The sequence below is a fragment of the Falco punctatus genome, assembly GCF_963210335.1.
Source record: "Falco punctatus genome assembly, chromosome: 4".
NCBI classification, from domain to species: domain Eukaryota; kingdom Metazoa; phylum Chordata; class Aves; order Falconiformes; family Falconidae; genus Falco; species Falco punctatus.
Window position 1 is genome coordinate 68179922 of NC_137583.1, and position 21182 is coordinate 68201103.

At 37.8% G+C, this 21182-nt stretch overlaps 1 protein-coding gene across 7 annotated transcripts in view; it reads left to right on the forward strand.

Annotated features, from left to right (window-relative positions):
- MPP7 (MAGUK p55 scaffold protein 7) overlaps positions 1-21182 on the forward strand; it is a 158072-nt gene that overhangs the window by 5414 nt on the left and 131476 nt on the right. Inside the window, exons 1-2 of one of the 7 annotated variants that reach the window (XM_080386021.1) lie at positions 2-18368; positions 19279-19411. The exons of 5 other annotated variants lie outside the window; for them this stretch is intronic. The gene's annotated coding sequence lies outside the window, so the exon portion shown is untranslated. Of the gene's footprint in view, position 1; positions 19412-21182 lie in introns of those variants that run through there. One more of the 7 variants, XM_080386020.1, reaches the window with a different exon arrangement.

Genomic DNA, 21182 nt, shown 5'->3' on the forward strand with positions numbered 1-21182 from the left:
TATCTTATGATAAGTCTTTTACCCACTGTTTTCTGATGCTGGACTAGGCTGTCACTTGTTTTCTACAAAAAATGTGTGGATTATTGTGAAAGACCAAGAATAATTTTCTATCATGCTTAATATTAATAAATAAAGCTGTTGTACCAATATGTAGTCTAAGTATTGTTAATTGTGTTTTGCTTTATTATCTTGTAAATACAGCCTCTTTTTTCAGTCAAGAATGACTAAATTTTCTTATTTCATTATATATGATGGTATAAGTTTAAAAAAAAATAGGAAAGTGTATTGCTAATACAGCCAACAGTTCATGATAACTGACTACAAAATGTGTTACTCAATTGATACCGCAACAAGTTTTAAGCATAGAGTAAAACTCTGTTTCAGAGCTACTGGGTATGTTTCAGAACTTGGAAATGTACACATCCATTTATATAAAGAACACAGAAAATACTGTGTTCGTAATGTATTGTTTGGTGGACTGAGCTTGGATTCAGCAAATTAAACTGTTCCAAAAAGAACAATGTAGTTTCAGATATGCAATGCAGAGCTGCTGTTCCACAGACAATATGCCATGAATGGTGTCTACAAAGATGGACTTGACATTGCTAATTATAAATAGAGTGGAATATAATTATTTCACATGTTACATGTGGCTAAATCAGAAGCTTCAACTGGTAGATGGAGAGTGGTGTTCCTGTGATTTTAGAAAATACCTTGCAAGTTCAACTGATAGAAAACCTTGGGTTTTTTATCACAGTCCAGAAGAGTTGAAAACAAGAACTGATCTAAAGAAGCAGTCTTAAACTTCAGAGGTTTGACAGATAAAATGATGAGGCTTTTCAATGGTTTAACAGATACTGTGATAGTTGCAATGAATAGCTGTTCATGAGCAGTTAATTATCTCATTGTAATCTGGGTCATTTGGGAAGCTGTGAACACAGTTAACTTCTGTGTTGGCACTGCATTGTAAGTGAGACGCTTGTGTCGAAGGGGGAACGCTGAAGCTGTGTCATCTTGAGACTAGCAGTGCTGGAGAAGTGACCACAACCAGCTTCTACATGAGCAGCTTGCTCTCTTGTTAAGGTGAATAGAAGCTGAAGTCTAACAAGAATATGAAATCTCTACTCTGCAGGTCACATCTAAAAATCCTTGCTTCTCCCCTAATGCTCTCCCTCCTACCAGCCCAAGGCTCAGTGACTGTTGCTCCCACCAGGACAAACAGCAGCCTTTTGTTAGCTGCCTTGCCTGGGGCACCCTATCCTGGCTTTGCTGCTGCTCTCTTGCCATCTGCAGATCCTAGAGACCCTGAAAGGTGTCTTTTGCTGCCTCATCTCCAAGGTTAACTGATTCAGTAAGTCTGTGCTCCCTCCAGTACATATGTAACCAACCTGTAACATCAGTCCTGCCAGCTCAGTTCTAGCATTTAATTTCCTATGGGCAAAGGGACATTCAGTCCCTACTGCAGAGCTGTTGTAGTTTTCTTATTCAAAGATTGGTTACTTCCTCAAAGATTCAAGATTCAGTAACATCACAATTGGATGCGCAGGAAATTTTGTCTTGATATTAAGACACTACAAGTACTATAGCCCAGCAAGTCTTAAACTGTCTGTATCAAGCTGCAGTGCCTGGCTCCCAGCTTCGAAAGCTTGTCGTGTGTTTGAAATATGATCAGACAGTGACTTGAACCACCTTCCAGCTGCCATGACCAGTCTGAGCAAGGGTATCAAAATGGCAAACAAACCTCAGGGGACAAAACTGTGAATAGCATGCCTTGAGGTAGGTGTTGAGTGGTGCCTTTGGTCCCTCATCTGACTGCTGTGAGAGTCATGTGCCTGGGCCGTGAGATCTGGAACAGGTCGGGCGAAATACTCTGGGCACTTCTCAGGGAAGACTATCCAGCTTCAAGAAGTCTTGATAGTAAAAATGGAGAGCAAAAATAACATGCAGCAGCTGAGTACTGAGGCAAGATAGAAGTCAGTCATCCGGCAAACACATTTTTGGAAGGACTGTAGAAAAGATGGATGTTGTCTATTGTTTAGAACCATGGCTAGAGCTAGCAAATGGGGGACAGTTGAATACTGTCGTAGTTTTCCTCTGTTTGATTCTGCTGGAAGATAGCCACTTCTAGTGGATGGTGGGTGTGCTAGCACCCAGGCCGAAAGAGAGATTGTGGCTGGAAATAGCAGATTTCAGGACTGCAGCAGTAGAGGAAAACGTCTTCCTAGGCAGTTGGATCTGAAAAGTTCTGCTGTGAGTGCCATGAAGAGAAGGATTTGTAAGGCAGTTATGGGAGGAAATGGCAGTCAAAGAAACAGTTTGACAATTAGAAAAAAGTTGAAAACTTGGTTGTGCCAAGCTGTAAATCGCTTTTGTTTCCTAGAAGCTACAAAAACCCTGGTTTCTAACACTTCATACTGTATTCAATATTAACTGCTAATTTCATGGTAAATATGCATTTATTACTTGATAATTAAGATTCCTTCTCATTAGGGTTTTTACTGACATTGTTCATGGTCATAAATGAAGACTTAAGTATCTTCATTTCAAGAGGGAAAAAAAGGTTGGGGCGAGAACAGAAGGGTGTTAGAAACCAATACAGAAGTTTGGCTGAAAGGAGGACTCTGTAGCTGACATGGCTGTAGAGGAAGTGTTTAAGTGTTTTGGGTACAAAAGGATACTATAGCAGAGCTGTAAAACTTTTTTCTTTTTTTTTTTCTTTCCCTGGGTGTCTGATTTAAAAAGAATGTGCAGACATTAATATGACAAGTATTTGAATTTTGCAAAGAAATGGATCCCCACATTGCATACAACACAGGATTTTTGGGTGATAACCTGTTAGGAAAGGTTGGCAAACTCAATAACCTTTTCTCACAGTAGGACCTTAGCTGATCTGCTGATTATACTTAGTGAGTCATGAAATACCAAGAAAACTTCAGAAACCTTGCAAAATGCTACTTTTGGAGAAGAGATGGGGTGTGTGTGTGACCCAAGTAATTTGTGATTGGTTATCGTCACTTTGACTGACTGAAAAAAATACCAAGAAACACAATGACCAACATCTGGTAGTATGAAGAGAGGTAGTCTCAACCCAGTAACGTTTTACTGGTGGTTCACTTCTGGCTCGGCGAACCAAAGGTGGTATTAGATTTTTTTTTTTTTTAAATTATTCAGAATTAAAGCATCCTGTAGGAAGATGGGTTTCTAGTTAAATACTTTTTACTGCTCTATGAGTAGAGGCAGACAGCAGCTGTAACAACGTTTGATTCAGTAACTGTTGTGTAGCTGGGCAAGTGTAATCGATGATGACAGTTGAGTAAATACCACTTCATTAATGTTGAATTTACATTTTACTTCTCAGACTTTCAGCTTTATCACACTTTAATAAGTGCCAGCTAGTGGTTTTGGCTTCCTATGGGTGATAGCAATTAAACTTGAAACAAAACAGGAGGCATTCTGGTTGCTTTATCCAGGGACTGAACTCACCATTCTACACACTGCTAGCTTGCATTAGGGAATTAAATGACCCACATTATTAAAACAGTTATTCTGTCTTCTCTAATGTTTTCATCTAGCTTGGATATAGCATTAATATTTAAAATGTATGTATCAATTCAATAGACACATGCATTACTTATCAAAAAACTCCAGCTTATTAAAATAAACCTGCTGTCATCACAGGTAAAAGTCTCTGGAATGACATATAGTGCCAGCAGGTGCATTGTACATTTTCACGAGCTGGGCGGTTGAGACAGTGGTGGTACTTCAGGAAGAAAAACCACTTTCTTGATTATATGAAAGGAGTATCTCCATATTCCTGAAAAGAAAACATAGTGTGCACATTCTTACAGTCAAAGACTAACAGACTACAGAAACAGGGAAGTGTTAATTTAAGTAATTGAAGCTTCTGCGGTGGTTCAGTGTGTTTGTATTCAATTTCCAGTATGTCAGAGCAGCTACATATGTTAATTGAGATTTCTTATATTGCCCACATTGTGAAGATCTAAATAATAAATTATTTCCAGTTGTCCAAAAGCAAATCTCCTGTTGTGGTAGTTATGGATGAATATTTATTTAGCTGCTAGCTTGCAGCTCATAAGGTCCCTCAGCACTGGGATAAAAATAAGAGTGTGTCCTTCTTTCAGTGCCTGCATAGGACGTGGCTGGAGCTGCTGCAGCCTGTCTGCAGGATTCCAGCACGCCTCTGTTGCTCCTGGCTCCCAGTCTGCAAGGACAGGGTCCTTGCTACAGAGGCCAGATGTCTTGGTCTCTCTTCTTGCAGTGAGAAGCTTCTCATTCTCTGTCTGCTCAGATTCAAATGCTGATGTCCCTTCTATAGAGCGGACAGTAAGCAGAGGGCTACACTTCCCTTTTGCGCCCACTGCTTAGCGTTGGCTTTATGACCTATGTGCTAGCCACCATACATGAACTAAAAGCAGGCTGTTGCCCTCTTCCTCTTTCAAGCGGGGTTTGGTTTCAATTCTGTTTTAACAAATGTTAATGTCTTGCTGCTGTTGGTGCCTTGTATCTTCTCCTGGGTAATGGAAATTGTGTCCTCTTCCTCTGTATCTCTTTTGCTGCCTTTAGAAAAAACAAAATTTCTCTGTAGTTCTTGGAACACTTTTTAGAGACTTTACATGTAATAATATGTTGTCCTGAATTATTAAGTAATGATAGGATTTTTTTATTCTCCAAAACTCATCCTTGAGTTGTATGCCGAGATGTTATGTTCCCATTTGAATGCTTGACTAGAGAGATGTTTTGATATGGGCATATGTGACAGGCACACATAGCCTGCTTCCCCAACAGAAAAGTAAGAATATACCACAGCCCGACTGAAAGCCTCGTGTCTGGTTACCTCATGCCAAATGTTGTGATGTTTTTCACTATCTTATGTTTTCTTTGCTGGATACAGACTGTAATAGGAAAGGTAATCCAAAATACAGTGTTTACATTGTTGCAGAGCCACTTATAAATTTAGAAACTAAAAGTTACAAACACAGGGTAAGCCACAAACTTCCTGTTATTTGTAATTAGTTTTTTTTTTTCTGAAGGTTGGATGGTTTTATCCATAAACTGTTTCTCATGTGCACGTTTACTATACATAAATTTTTTTTCATAGTGTATGTACTCACGTACAAGGTAGCCCTCACGGCAAGGAAGGTGAAAGTTTTTGTGTGTGCCTGCATCTACAGCTGCTACTAAGAGAAACACTTGGCCTTGAGTTTTTAGAGAATTGTTGCAGCAAACCTCTCTCACTAATGAGTCTTCACCACCTTTGCCAGTGATACCTTTCTTAGGCCAAGGAAAAAAAATAAAAAGAATGAGATGAAAAAGGAAAATGTCGGGTGCTTACCATTCTTATAGTAGAATCAGCACATTTCAGGAAAAAAAATCTTCCTGAAATTCTGTTCGAAGGGAATAGAGTAGTAATACTGTATGCCTGGAAAAAGTAAAGCTAAAGGAAAAGCTCATCTAATCTAGTGGATCCTATAGGAATCTTGTAACTAAAAGAGGGGTGGTAAAACCTTAAAATAAAAGCCTCTTTTTCTAAGGAGTCAAGGGATGAGCTGTTCTGGTCTCGAAGTAAGAAACTGCTTTCAGCCCTGGCCTATGGATTAATGTCAACGTACCGCTGTCTAGGTCAGTGGTTCCCAGTCAGTAAGTTACATGGGGCATAGTGTTTGTTCTGCTTTTCCTTTTCTTTGTTAGATAATACTGAAGAGAGAATAGTGTGGTCAGGCTGACTTGGACTTTTCCTTGTAATAGTTTCTGATTTGATGCTGAGACCTTGTCTCCATCCAGCTCAACCAGGCTGTGTTCTGGCAGTCAAGGTGAGGAAGGTTTCTTTCTACACTGCTGGTGTCTCATCAGAGAGTCGCTGATTTGGCATTTTGTTGTGGGAGTCTTTGGCTTAGGACTTGATGTATGATTTTATCAGCTGTCAGAATGTCCTATGTAGTTCTATAAACTTGGAATTAAATGAAAATGAAGAAAGAAAAAAAACCCTTGCTAATGAAAACTACAGGTTTGTGTGACTTTATCAGCCCAAGATTTGGCATAAACAACTACACTAGAGATCCAGGAATCAGCCCAGTCGTATTTCCAAGGTAATATATTTCAAAAAGCATTGTTTCAAAATAATAAACTAAAAAAAGCCCTGTGCTACTTGGGACACAGGATTCCTTTGCTGTCATTGCAGTGGCATAGCAAAATCATTCAGGCTGCCAGGAAACCAGCCAGGGTGAGGGTAGGAGAGTAATCAGAATATCTGTCAGGGAATTCTGTAAATTGTTTGTGGGTGCAGCTTGGAAGGAGCAGCAGACAGAAAGCAAGTGTGTTTTGAGATATGTGCGGTTCTTAACTGCGCATCTTAATCTGCATGTTTTCTGAGTGCTCTTGAGTTACTCTTGTATAGACAGCTTTTCCTTTTGTACGCTTTGCAGTGCTTACAGCATTCTGAAGAGTTCAGTTTGCCCTTTTAAATGCTTATCTTAAGGTAAAGACCTTTTGTGATATAAAATACTCTTTCTAACTTTATTCCAGTTTAAGGTAAGCTTGTGTGAAAGTAAACTTCATTTCAAGCAGTTAGTGTTTACAATTTTGTAATATTTAGAGGAATGAAAACTGGTTCAACTAGATTTCATCCTACAATTTAGCTGCTTTTGCATCAGACTACTGAATGTCAAAATTTAAATGTCAGAATGCTATATATTGTTGTAGTTTTGTGCTTTGGTATCCAATCTTATAGCAAAATAATCAAAACAGTCTGTAAACAGTTAAGATAACTGAAATTTATCTTATTAGTATCCAATGTATCTCTGTTTGTGATGGGGAGAAATGCAGCTCAAGTCAGGATGCGTAATCCCACTTGCTGGTACTAGAGAGATCAGCTGGTAGATTACAAGGAGGCTGTTACATAGGCCCAGGAGCAGAAATCCACTTGTTACTTCCAGCTGAAAAATGATCAAAGGCTGGAGGTGGAGCAGCAACACGGATTTGGAAGTGGTCATTTGAGCTTTGCATCTGTTACTAAGGACCGACTTGCTGAGATTAGTAGGGTAGGTCAAGTAAAATTTGTCCTCTTATGCTCTGTAGGGCTAGCGGGAAGTCCTTGGTAGTATCTTCTTTCAGCATACTTTTTTTAAACCTGTCTGAATTACGCAGTCATATGTCTGGAATATGCTATAAATCAGATGTGCAGGCTCTCATAGTGAATAAAAGCGTATACTATTTTGATGACAAGTTTAAAAAAGCATTGGTATTCTATTATAAGCAGATGAACTGAAATGGTAGGAAAATATTGTGGTATGATATAAAATACCTGAAAATGGATTGTAATGCTTTCTTGCAGCTACCATGCTTTTTGCTTTGCTGAGAGAATAAAGCTAGAAAACTAGTTTGAGATTAATTCACATAAACTTTATGACTGAGATACAAGTTTTATTCTTGTTCTGCAGAACTTTTCTGTTTAACCACAATGATTTTGCAAGGAAGGGGTAGGGAGAGGGGAAATCAACTGAAAAAAGGAAATGCCTTTGAATTCTAAATTTTAAGTGAAATTGTGTGCTAATAAAAGAAAAATTAAATACTTTAGGTCTGCTGACAAAAATGTAGGAGTTGTTATACTTTATTCAGAAGTGACCAAGAGAGGTTGTATAGGAAAAAAGAATAAAAAATAGCTGTAAAGCAGCCTTTGTTTTGGTGTAGCTGTCTAGTTGTTGACAAAGATTGATATCAAACCATTTGTTTCTGATGGGCAGTGTCTGGGCCATTTGTTTGATAGCAGCCAAAGAACCTGTTCTTCAAATGTCTTTTAAGTACTTACTTGAATAGTTGGCTTTTTGTTATTACAACTTAACCAGGTGTTGTATAGAATTTCCTATAGTTTGCTCTTTTGTGCTGCCAGGTAATTTCTTTGAGTGCCTGAGCTTGTGTATTGTGAGTAGTAACAAATGTTTGTGTTCGGTTTGCCTTTGATGTACAACAACTGATGAGCACTCATACTTTCTTCTATGATTTACTCAGTTATTGCTTTTCAGTATGAGCCTTTAGAAGGGAACAATGGGATGCATGATGCATTCAGGGACTTTGCGAATAAGCAGGTGCAGTCTATCGGCCAAAAATATTTTGCAGTTTGTCTTCAATTTCAGATTTATTATTGCAGTAATCAAACGAAGATAGAAAGAACCCCCCTACCTAGGCCTGTACCTGTTAGTGTGAAACAATCTCCTAGCCTGAAAGGCTAGTCTTTGTTAGACCAACTTGTATACTGTTGTTAACATGTGTCTTTTGATGTCAAGCAAGTTGAAAGGCTGGTGTGCCTGAAAGGCCATCTGCTTTTTCAAACTATAAAGCTTAGTCTAACAGAATGTGTTCTTTCTGCAGACTGGTTGTGTCCAACCAATTGTTCTGGACCATCATGGTTGCTGCAGATTTTCTGGGTAATAAGTTGGGCGATTTGAAACTTTCAATAGCAAAGCAGTTGACAGCCAATTTTGATTCATCCTGCCTGAGCTGAACATAGTAACGACTGTAGCAAACGAAGAGCCTGTTGAGCATGTTAGGTATAGTACTGTTTTGGGTAATAACGCTAGGGGTGCAGATAATAGGACTGCCTAGTTGCACAAACACAAGGTAAGCTGAGCTCTTGCAGATTTGGGAGTGAGCAGTCCATGAGAGGTGTGCTTTCTGCAGCTCTTGTTTGCAGAGGGAGCAAATTTTTAGCGTGAAATTATGAGAAGTGAGGTTATGGGTCTAAGGTATTTTATGAAAAGATACTCTGTGAAGTTTATTCTTGGCAAAGTTTATCCTGCTGTGATATTAATATCTGGTTTTGCTTTCTGTGGTATAATTATTCTTGGGTATTGCCTGACAGATGGTTATATCTTGAGTTGCATCAGAATGATGTTATTTGCTTGACAGTTATTGTTCTCTAAGGAATGTAGGACAGGAAAGGACCTCCCTATTCATCAAGTTTATTTTCATGCTTTTGTAGGCTTTATGTCATACTGTCATAGACATATGGAGCTCTGTTTTGAAAGCAGCTGGGCCTTTTCCTCTTACTACTTTAATTAGAAGCCTGTTCCAATGCTAAATTGCCCTAAACATGAGGAAGCTGCTTGTAATGTTCAACCTAAATTTATTCATCATCAGTTGGTAATAACCAGTTCTTGTGCCAATATTGTCTTTTTATTTTAAATAGTTTTTTCTTAGTGTTTTATAATTATCTTGGTGTGTTTGTACACAGCCTTTGCCTTTCTGCTCAGCTTTACTTTTGCTAGGCTAAGGCCAAGTCCTTGCAGTCTTCCTTCAGTTCTGTTGTTGAAACACGGAGCAAAATGAAGGTATGGGTACTCAGAGACTTTTCAGCTTTCACATAGCAGGTTTTTCCAGTTCCTGGGAAGGGTGTGCCTTATTCTTTGTACTACTGCTGATAGAAGTGAATAGTAGCTTCCTTGTTATTGCAGTGCACCAACAGAAACAAAAATATAGGAAATTTTTATATTTTAAACTCTGTATGTTGTCTTCCAGTGGTGAGGCTGTTCAAACAGCAGGGGCTCATGGTATATCCTCTAATTTAGGAATGCAAGCAATCCTATGAAAGTGGCGTTGAAAGGCAGGCAGATGTTTGATTGCTTGAAGTGCGTGGGTTCCACTTGGTGTGTTTTGTTTTTTTTTTTTCCCTCAGGCTGTTAAATGTTCAGATCAGTATTCTGTGGCTGATCTGCACAGACAAATTCTTTGTGCATTTTAATGAGTTGCTGCAAAAATCTGTGATCAAAGATAAGTCAGACCTATTACAAAGGAATCAAACTGGAATTATGTTTAAATATTTTTGACTAATATTTATAGATACTTACTACTTCTAAGACTCTTGATAAATCAAACTTCTCTTCAAAGATTTCTTAAGATATTAATGAAAGATGTAAAAGGTAGATTCATCTTGCAGAATTTAACTACAGAATTATAAAAAAAACCCAACAACTGAAAAAGCTTCAGTAGGAAGGCCTGACCTACTTTCTTCCCATTTAAAATCCTAAAGGCTGTTGTGTTGGAAAAAATAAAATAAACACTTAACACCATTTAAGATGCAAGGGAAGGTTTTATATCCCAGGTTTAAAAAAGAACTTAAGCCTTCTAATGTTCAGCACCACAGCTCATAAAGATTAGGCTCCTGGCTAAGAAAGTATGGAGTAAGTAAGCAGGCACCCAAGGACCATATGCTGATGAGATTTGGATTTCCTGGCTAGAATTTGATGTGGAGCACTGGCACAGTGAAGCTGGCAGTAGGAAACCAGGGTATACCTTAGCCAGTCATATAACCCTTGTATTAATCAGAAAATTAATCCCATACCACTTCCACAGTTTTCTCTTGGGAAGATGCTTTTGATAACTATCTTATATGTAGTAGACTAGAAGTTAGTTAGCTTATTTGTCCAAGAAGTAGGAGGCCTTGTTTCTTGGTCCGTTTCAACCTGAGGGAGGTCAAGCCCGTATTTTTCCTCTTCTTGCTAGAGCGCTACAAGCCAGTTGTTTGTGCTTAGGTCAGTGACCTACCACCAGACCGTAGGTTCAGACTTCTTGCCTACTGTCTTGCATCCGTCAGCTTGCGTTTCTGGCTGCATTATGGTCAACTTCATTAGGAAGGATGGGGCAGTCCTGTGCAAAGTACCCCGCAGGCTGGTGAGTTAGATATTCTCTTGGAACATGATTCCATTTTTCTCTTTCCTTTCCAGGAAAGGAAATTCTGCTGCTAGAGAGCAGTAAAATCTACATCTAAATAATCTGGTTTTCTTCTAATTTAATATTCTTAGCAATTGTTTGAGTACTGTTTTCTGTTTAATGTTTGACCAGAGAATAGTTTAACAACCTGAGATACTATAATAATAATGGCTGTCATTGATCTCATTGCCTCTAGGGATGAAGTTTTAGAGTTATTTCAATTCAGTTGTTGGGTGTTTTTGTTTGGTTGGTTTGTTTGTTTTTTTCCTGAGACAGACATTGTGATTTTAAAATCCTGATACAGGAAGACAAAAGGGAATTTGTAGCTGTTTTGATTTGAAATAAATAAAAGATTTTCTGTATGTGCAGGCTATATTGGGAGACCCAACTGTAAATCAGCTTACAAAGTTAAATAATTTTTTTCTCTCTGTTTTGTTCATAAGTGTGGCATAATACTTGTGCAAAAAAATTCCTTTTCCCTTCAGGTAAGGAAGGCAAGATTACAGAAACTGGAGGATCTTACAAGGGGATAACCTAGTTGGGAAAATGACTGGCTGTTAAATTTCCAAAGCATTCAAAAATAAACTTGCTGTGTATGTTTCCATGTTGCTTGCTCCCCATGTGATAACCCTCAAAAGTTGGTGTCCTACCTGGGCAAAGCTGTAAAAGAATGAAATACAGCCAGCTGTGGCACTTAATGAGTTAGTTACCTTGAAAGTGAAAAAAATTGTGAAAATTTTTTCTGAATGAAAGTAATGTATTAACTGTTGCTTTTTAGCTGCATCCTGCAACATCTTCTGAGTTTCTTGGTGTGAGAGAATGGTTGCCTTCATGTGTGAATGACTTCTTTAGATTCCTGGGTGCTATAAAGTAGCAATAATGAAAAATATGTTGAAATCTGGTATGTTTGCACCCTTTGGGGGTTGGCTGTAAAGTGGCAGGAAAACGTGTGCACGGAGAGCCATTGTGGGATTGTTTTTTGTGCCTTGTATTGTCTGCAGTATGAAGTTAAGTGCAGACCATACATCTGATCTGCAAGACATCTTACCTTAAAGTGGTTTAGTTTTCATAGTTGGCACAATTCACTGCAAGGAGCACATGTGCAGTGTCTTAGATACCTCGACATGTTAGCTTCTGCCAAATTTCACTCGTGTTTCCAAATGTAATATTATGCTTATGTACTGTCCTCTCTTTGGCACTGAATTCAAACAGCACCTGTTAATGTTAAGAATAAATGAAGTTACTGTAATGTTGAGGATAAAGAGGTTTTGGTGAAAGAAAATTGGATATGAGATTTAGATTGCCTGCCTAATTAAATATTTCAAGTGGAGATGTTCTACTTCAGTTTTATTTAGAAGTCAGAAAGCAATTTTATAATGTTAGCACATGCCTTTTTACTAAAATCTTTCATGAGCTTGTATTTACTGATACTCAGTTCAAATGCTTTTAAGTAATAACCTGAAATATGCTGGAACATCACTGTTTTGCTGGGAGATAAGTGGGGTTTTTTTCTGGAAGCTTGTAGTTCTTCTGTGTGTTGGCTGATTCTCATTTGAGTTTAAATCAGCTTTAACAGAGTTGTGTAGCTTCTTGGTATTCCTCTTTGGTTTGACAGCTGAAAAACAGGAGCTGTAAATATGAACATTAGAATAAAGCTTACATTACGTAGCCAACGATCATTTGTTCTGGTACTCTGCGGCAGAAATGTAAAACAAAAATCTCCTGCTTCAACCAGTGGCCATTCCTGAGTTTGCAGAGTTCAGTACTGCTTTTGGGCAGCATGAAACGGCTAAAAGCAGTGAACATCTGTTCTGTGAATGTTACTGCTATGGACAATGTCAGGTAATGTTATAGATGCATATTTTTTTTTCTAATACAGTAGGTGTCTCTTCAGAATATTGTTTCAAAATACTGTTTTTTTTTCTTTAAAGAAAAATAGGTGAAAAATAAATCTGTTCTGACCTCTGTAACTGAATTTCTCTGAAGAGTGGTAAATAAAGGACCATGATGATCTGTCCAAGCACCATTCTATTTCTAATGGGAAGAAAGAAGTGTGGGGCAAGGGAGATGATTGTATCCTTATTAGGATGTAGGCAAGGAGGTGACTGGGGGAAGGAATCCTCTATTGCTGCTCAAAATGTATGGTGTGCAGCTCCTTGGATCTGAAAGGAGAAGTAGCTGGTTGTCAAGGACCAAGAGATGCAAAGGGATCATTAAGTTGTTGGGCAGTATCTACCTTGCACTGAGAAATGTGATTAACACGGCAGGCTCTCCTATAGATTAATTGTGGAGGAAGTTGTTTGGGGATAACTGAGATAATGGGGGGAGAGCCTGTTATGTTCCTTAATATGACAGTTCAATACCTTAATCTCTTAATAACCATAATGAAAAGCACTTGAAACTATCAGAAAAGGAGTAGGAGACCTAGTTACTCTAGTTGAAGAACATTGCTTTAGAATTCTTGTGAATATGCACTGCTGTTGTTGGAATCAATGGAGAAGAAATCCGTCTCCCAAATTTTATGTGATGATAGAAGTACCTTTCTTGTCTTCATTGAAAACTAGGCTTACTTCAGTTTGATTTACTTGTGCCTGGTTATCTCTTGTTCAAATGTCAGTCTGAACTTAGAAGCTACGGAGGCATCCTCCCCAATAAATCATTGCTTGAAAGTAACACAGCACTAGGATTTTTTTGAAATTTGAAATGGATCATTCTAGACAGATACTATTTTAAGATGATTTTAATGGAAGGGCTTCCTCTTCCTATTTTTTCAGTTGCTCACTCACTAGAGACAATAGCAGATGAAAGTATTACGTTAGTTGACCTGTTGGGGTACAGAAAAAATAAGAAGGTGATGATTTCTAGTTTGATCTGAGGGAAGTAAAAAATCTTGCTTTTTGTTAAGTGTTCTGGAGTTCCATGAAAAGCTAAAAAAAGAGTATTTAATATTATAATTTTGTGCACATAAAGTAAGTTTAATTTCGAAAGGCTAAATTATTTATGCCTCTTTCCCTGGATCAGCACTAGCACTTTCACCTTTTTATGTGTTTCGTATGCAGATTGCAAAATAATTTCTTCAAGACTGGTTTTTCTACATTGCCATCTTGCTTAAGATTAATTCTTCTGACATACAGTCACTAGCTAAAAATGTGGTTATATCAATTACGAAAACAAAGTGGATTTTTTTCATTGCTTGCAATGTCTGAATATATATTGTCAACTTTAAAAAAAATGTGTCATTGTTAAATTGAAGTGGAAAGTTTCATTAGTATTATTACTTTATTACTATTAGTTTTCAAGTAAATTATTGGAAACTTAGCTTGTAATTTAAAAAAGAACATTACTTTCTTTCTTGAATAATACAATTCATACCCTAATTTCATCACCATTTCTAAAATTCCTCTTATGCCCTTTCTTGATTTTCTGTGAATGAATACCATTATTCTGGCTCTCACGAGATCATAAACAGGAAAATATTTTCCAAATTCAGCATTGTGTCAAGGCTATATTTAAGTCTTGGTCTTTTCAAATCCTGTAATAATAGCTGTAAGATGTATCCTTCCTTATGGGTTTAAACATTGAAAATATTTTAGATCACACAATCTCTTTTGTCAGTTACTGCAGCGTTTGTCTCTTGTAATTCATAGCATCTAGTCATGCTTTTCTCTGCAACACAGTTCTGCTGGAAAGACTGTACAAGGCTGTTGCTTGCAACACATCATTCTTTTTCTTTTGCAGGATTCCTCTCTCTTATTGAGTTGTTATATACAGGCTACCAGACCTCCCTTGAAGGTCCTTTTGTTGTCGACTCCTATCCTGCCTGACATTAACTCTCTAGCGATATGGTGATATATAGTGGTCCACCTCCAATCAGCCCTTAATGACTGCCTTTAAATCTTCGTATGAATGTCTCACAGCTTTCTCTTACGCTGCCCAGAGGGGTGTGTTCTGGAGATATAAGTAAAATGAATGAATTTCTTCTGATAGTCCTCAATTTTTATTTTTTTCCCCCTTTCTACATGCAAAAATACTTCGATGAAGGCAAGGCAGCTACTGTTTTTAAACCAGAAGGCAAGCTTGACTCCGACTTAACGGTGGTCTTGTGTTCTGCAGTGGAGTGCTGAGGGAAAATCTCTGCATCTTTCCAAAGCATCTGTTTTGCATGGAAGTCTCAAAATCATGTCAGATAGCTGGATGGTTGCTTTCTAAGCACTCGGAGCATGCAGATATTTTGGATTGCAAGTAACTTTGCACTTTAACTTTTAAGATATGTACCTTAATTTTGCAGTTCCACTGAAAGCTCTTCTAGCTTTTCAAAGGTGGGCAGCATCTAGTTTGTTAGCCTGAAATTAGATTTTAATGACCAGTAAAATTCTGAAGGAGCTGTCTGGAAACTGTTGACAAAATGCACAATGTTTTTACCATGTGTCCAACTCAAATCTTTCATAGTCAAGGGATCTGATGGCATAGGCTGCAGCATTAGCTACAAATGGTAAGGGATTAAGAAGCTGTTTTCTTACATAGAACGCAATTACTTTAGCAATACAACTCCTGAAGCTAAATTAAATTGCTCTTTTCAAATAGTGAAGTTGGTCAGGTATAGAGGAAATACATGAAGGTATGATTGTACTGGAAACTATGATAAAGTCCAAAAAAACCCCAGGAATCAAAACCAGGAGTTTTCTAATTTGTTTTTGAACAGTCATATTAACTATTAGCTGGCTCTCTAATTCTTTTTAGTTTATATACCAGTTTATATAGGAATTGGTCACAAATTTAACATAGCTAAGTGTGTAGGACAGATGAAAGGAGATGCATCTAGAGAAGGGCAGAGGTTGGTTGTATTTCTGTGCCTCTCTAGATTTTTGCAAATATGAGACGTTCCAGTTCAAAACAAAATAAAAACAGATGCAAGTGCATGTGCAGACTTTTGCATTATGATGTCTGTATATTAACATAATTCAGAGAAAAGAAGGAAAAGTTAATTTGCTAATTCCAGCAAATAGTTGTATTCAGCTTTCTGTTGAGTAACCACAGCAGGTATTTTTAATTTTAATGAGCATTCTGAATCCTTTCTCTCTTGCTTTTCTCTGTTTTCCATTAGATATTTGCTGCCTTAAATGCATTGCAGAGCACTTTCATCGATATTGTATTTATTTCTAGATCAATTAAGAAGTGATTGTAGTGTGTAACTTGTAATGACTAACTTAAGGAGTTATGAAATTTGAAGGACTTTATTATGTCATGGAGAGTGGTGGTTTAATGTGTGAACTTATTAACATCTTTCCTAAAAGGGAAAAATATCGTCTGGCAGAAACATCTTTTAGAAAATATCAAATGGTAGCTCTAGGGTTTTAAATTAGTTAGATGTTACATGTGTCAAAACTTAATTTGTTTCAAAATAACCATTTCCTTGTTATGCCATGAATAGAAAGTATTCTGGAAAGGCAGCTTTTTGTAATAAATGATCTTGGTTGTGTTCTGGAGTGTTCACAAGCTGCAGGTGGGGATCTCGCGTTTTCTTTGGTGTGTTCAACAGATGTGCCAGGGAAAACAAATACAGCTATGCTTAAACATAACAAAAATATTTTTTTATTATATGTTTATTAAATAGCTGATAACAGATTGTGATAAAAGTATGGTATTATTCATACTACAGTGTTTCTGATTGTGGTTACTTTCATGTCCATTTTGGAGTTACTGCACTTGGCACCATTATGCCATCTCTCATCCTGCTGTAAATGGTTTTGTTTCACTTTTACGTTGAATAAGCATGGAAGAATGTTGTGTATATGTGTATGCATTATGTTTTACAAACAGTTTTCTTGTAACATATATTACTATGAAAGTGTATTTTTGAATTGCACTATGAAGAAAAGGTCCATTTACAAGGTTTGGGTGAGAAGAAACTAGCTTGGCTTAAAAGAAATTAAGACCAGGAGGATAACTCTGCAGTAGGGTGGTAAGGCTGTGGGTTATTTCTTTTTCCCTAATCAAGAAAGACAAAAGAGATGCAGCATCTTGGAACAGGGACGCATACTCCTGATTACATCACCCAGTGCAAGTCATACAGTGTGCTGGGTGTTGGATTTTGTGACCCAGTTACTGTGTATGGGCAGGGGTTGGGCTCTGATTCCTACATACTTGCTGAAATTCTAGGAAGTTCCTGAGATTCTGTACAGACAGAAAGAAAACAGAAAAATCCTCAGTCTGTTTCTAAAATCCTGGGGAAAATTATTTCTCCCCAAAATTCTGTGAATGCTTAAACATTCGCTTCTTTTCCGGGACTGATGTAATTCTAAATCTCCTGGGATATTTAGCCAGTGTAATGAAAAGAGAGGGAACATAAGAAAATCAGAAATGTGAAATGGCTTACCCATTAGAAGAAGGGAAAAGTAAATAAACTTAATTCTTGTTTGGAAAATTGGTGCTTGAAGGAAGGCATGAAAGTTAATTATAAATAGTGGAGGAAATTAACAGGAAATTATTTATTCACTATTTCTGAGAATTTGGGGTATAAAACACAATGCTAAAAACTGCTTTACACTTGGTGTAAGTTATAGAACTTAGCTTCACAAGATATTGTGAAGAGTCAAAACAAAGAAGTGGGCTCAACAAGGAACTTTACAAATATATTGGTATGACTGGTGATGGTCCAGATTCAGTTTGACTCAAGCAGATGCTGAGGGAGGAAATAATTTTTACTTGTGTTATCTTCAGTGTGTATTAGATACTCTTTCCTGGCTCTCCTGAAGATAGGATTCTGTACTACATGGACCTTTACTCTGGCTAAGTATTGAAGGGTTTGTGGTTTTTTCTCAGTTATTTTTGTCTCCTGTGTGAAGTTGGCTGAAGAGCAGGAAGGTGGTGTCAAGCATTTGTTAGCAGTGGAAGAATGTGGGTTAGTAGGCTTGAGACATCAAACAGTTTTAGATTATCAATGGATTTCTTTCGTGTTGACACAAAGCTAACTTTCAAATTGTGCGTGTTATTCACAGGTGGATCAAAAAGCAGCAAAACAGAGCAGTGGTGGCATTGCAGATACATGCATTGATAAAGCATGAAATCAGTGACTAAAAATAAGTTCTAAATATCTATAATTTTATACTAAACTAGAAGTCAGGTACTTTCTCAGTTTTTTTTATTTCTCTTAACCTCCTTTTCCATAAAGTATCACATTGATGTATTATAAGGGATTGTGATCAAGCATTTCCACAGTTGACATGGAATGGATGAGTCTGTTATTCCTGGGTTCCAGTTTGTCCTGGTGAGACTGAAGAGGTGGCTGTAAAGCATGCAAGCTGGTGACAAGGTTTTGCTCAGCCTTCCTACTGTATACATCCTGTGCTGGGAACTGGGACAGGCTAGCTCTCAGGGAAGATCAGTAATCGTTGTTTCATTAGTTGCAGTTCAGACTTGATGGTGGCTAACGCATGCTGCCTAAACAGACTGTGGGTGCCTTACACTCGCTAAGTATTTTAAGCATCGTTATAACAAATTTTCATTCCTACAGGCCAATTATACAGCCACTGATTTGTGACAAATGAACTTGTCCTGAATGACAGCTGAGTTTCTCTACACAGCCAAATACAACTGTGTAAATGAAAACTCTTAGGAAGTGTGGAGAAGTCTGGTGGGATCGTTGGGTGAGGCGTACCCTTTTAAGATCTCAGCAGAACGTTTTGTGGTGCTTCTATCAACTGTGTTACAGCAAAGCTTGTTGTGTCATTACCTGAATTACACAAAATACAGAAGGTTGGGACAGGTGCTTCTAGGCTACTAAGCAAAATTATGGTCCCCAAAATACTGGAATATGCCTGTGTAGTAAACACAAATTGAGCCAAAGAGTATATTAATGCCTGGCATAGCAGCGAGAAGGAAGAAGGGGGAGTAGAGACTCTTTTTAAATAATTAATATTTGGATCTATTTTATAAGGGTGATTGTTCAGCATGTTAAAATGTATTTTTTTTTTCTGTGGGTATTTGAGGTTGTCCTTCAATAAAACATTGTACTGACAGAAAATGTAGTTCTTGTTGAGTAGCCTGTCTTAAATGCTTTGTAGGAATCTTCCCCCCCCCCCCCCCCCCCCCCCAGCTGGATTCTGAACTTCCTAATTCTGCAGAAGGGTTGCTTTAGTGGGGAGACATTTCATAATAAATCAGCAGTCAGTATTGGGTTCAGTTCTGCTTCCATTCTACTGTTTCTTCAAAATTAAATAGAAATGTAGTGGAGAATGTAAACATGGTTGAAGGTAGCAGCAAAAAGGCATACAGGGATTCTGTTCATGTCACACTTTTCCTGATAACTGGAAAATATTTTATTTTATCTTTTTCTAGGGCAAAGTGGCAAGACATTTGTTCTTATTTTACTGTGATTTTACAGAATGATTTTTAAATAGTGTGCTTAGGAAAAATGCAATATGTGATACAATTATTTTAGGAATTGTTTGTTGGTGGATTTGTAGATTTCTGTCTTACATTCATATAAGTAGTCTGATCCTGTCTTTAGGTTGTAAAGTGGGCTGTACTTAAGAAGTAATGCCTTCCCACCCGCAGGTTGAAAATATTTTCAGAAGATGGATAATTTCACTCTTCTCAGAGAGGCTGACAATTTTTTTTACATAACATCAACACCTGACTGGGAATCAAAATATTTTCATATGCATCTTTAAAGCCTGGAGTGAGCAAGGTATCTCACCTTCCTTTTTAAAGAATTGGGGTTTCTGCTGTCTGGTATGAAAATATGGAAATTACAGGTTGAATGGAAACTCAGAGCAGGTCATGATTTTGTCTCTGCATTACACTGATAATTTGAAAAATAAAAGTAAAGTCTTGTTTGGATTGTGAACTTTCTGGACACAAGCTATTTTGGTCCTTAGAAAGTGCATGGTAGGGTATTCCAAAAGCATTTATAGCCAGGATGCTTAATAGTTTTGCTACTTTGAAACTTCTGTTGTGACATCCCATCCTGTGATGGGAATGGGGACTGCAACAGGATTCCTTGGGGAGGCTCAGCCTTCTCTCTGTTCATTACATGGTTCCATCTGGTGAATTAAAAAGCTTTTGGGAATTATAGCATAGAGCTCTGAAATACATGCAGTTTCTCAATGTTTCCCTACATTGTGTTTCCTTCGATGTGTAAATCCACTGTTGCTCCCTGAGGTCATCATTAACTTGTTTGTGTATTTAGATTAACTAATTTGGCAGCCTCCCAGTGCCTTCCTGCAGATTAGTAAGACAGCAAGTTTCACCTTGGTTTGTTTTGTCCTTTCGTAATTTTACGTGTGACTTTCTTTTTGCTGATCGTCCATGACTTGTTTTTTCTGATCCGGTCTTTTAAAGACATGCTGTTTCTTGACAGTGGGGAGAACATTGTGGGCTGACAAATAAGACGGAATATTTATGGCACATAAACCTGGATATAAATCTTCATCTCCCTTTGGTGTTCAGTTGATTTGTGTATTCTCTCATGGAAATACAAGAAAAAAATTGCATTTCTCCTTCAGTTTGGAAAGATTCTCCTTTCCAGTGCAAGGAGAGCTGTGGGAGACCTAGGGATTTACACTAAGTAAGTTTTGGAATATCTGTATATTGTTTAGCAGCGTGCTAGGAAATTCTGCCTTTTTATGTTTCACATTACACCATATTTCACTCTTTCTGCTAAGCTGGTTTTGCATCCGTGGCCTGCCAAATATCTATGGGCGTAGAAGGTCTTTAAGGATATACAGCAGAGTCTGTAATGCTGGTTTTCCTGCAGCCCAAGTGTAGTGCCCTTTTGCTGCTGGTCTCCAGAGGTGGTGGCAAATGGCTGCTGCCAGTTACTGTAAGCTGCGGTGGCAAAGATTTGTGCAATGTTTCAGAAAGCTCTGGTTCATTCAGCTAATGAACCATGTAGGCGTTGATACTTTTTCACGATAAGATATATAGATTTGTCTGAAGACTGCAGGGAAAATTTCTTCACAACCAGTTTTCAATGAATACCATTAAAATTGTTCTCAGGTGCACTAAAATTGAGCAGTTTTAAAATTTGCACTTACAGCTTAATTTAGTTTTTTTTGTGTAAATGTTTTGATGATCCTATATGACATAATATGCTCTTTGAACAAATGCCTCAATCTCAGTTATTGTCAAAGCTGTAAGGCTTATAGCTATTGCAAAAGGTTGTGGGAAAGGGAAGGTCAGGTATCGTTAAGGCTGTGGATAACTGAAATGGAGCATTGCATCGTGTTCCTGTCTCTGCAACCGAGTTGTTCTAGTGACTTTAATCACACTTTAATTAGTGTTACTAGGTAATCTAAAACTTCTCAAGAGACGCTGCTAAATAGACATACTTGAGTTTGAGTTCCCAGTGTGAGTCTTTGGAATCTGGCTTGCAAAAGTCCTCTCTTTTTGTTCAGCAGAGGTTTAAGTTACTCGTAACTGTGCTGTTGCACATTTAGGCCTTCGTTAAAATGCCCTTA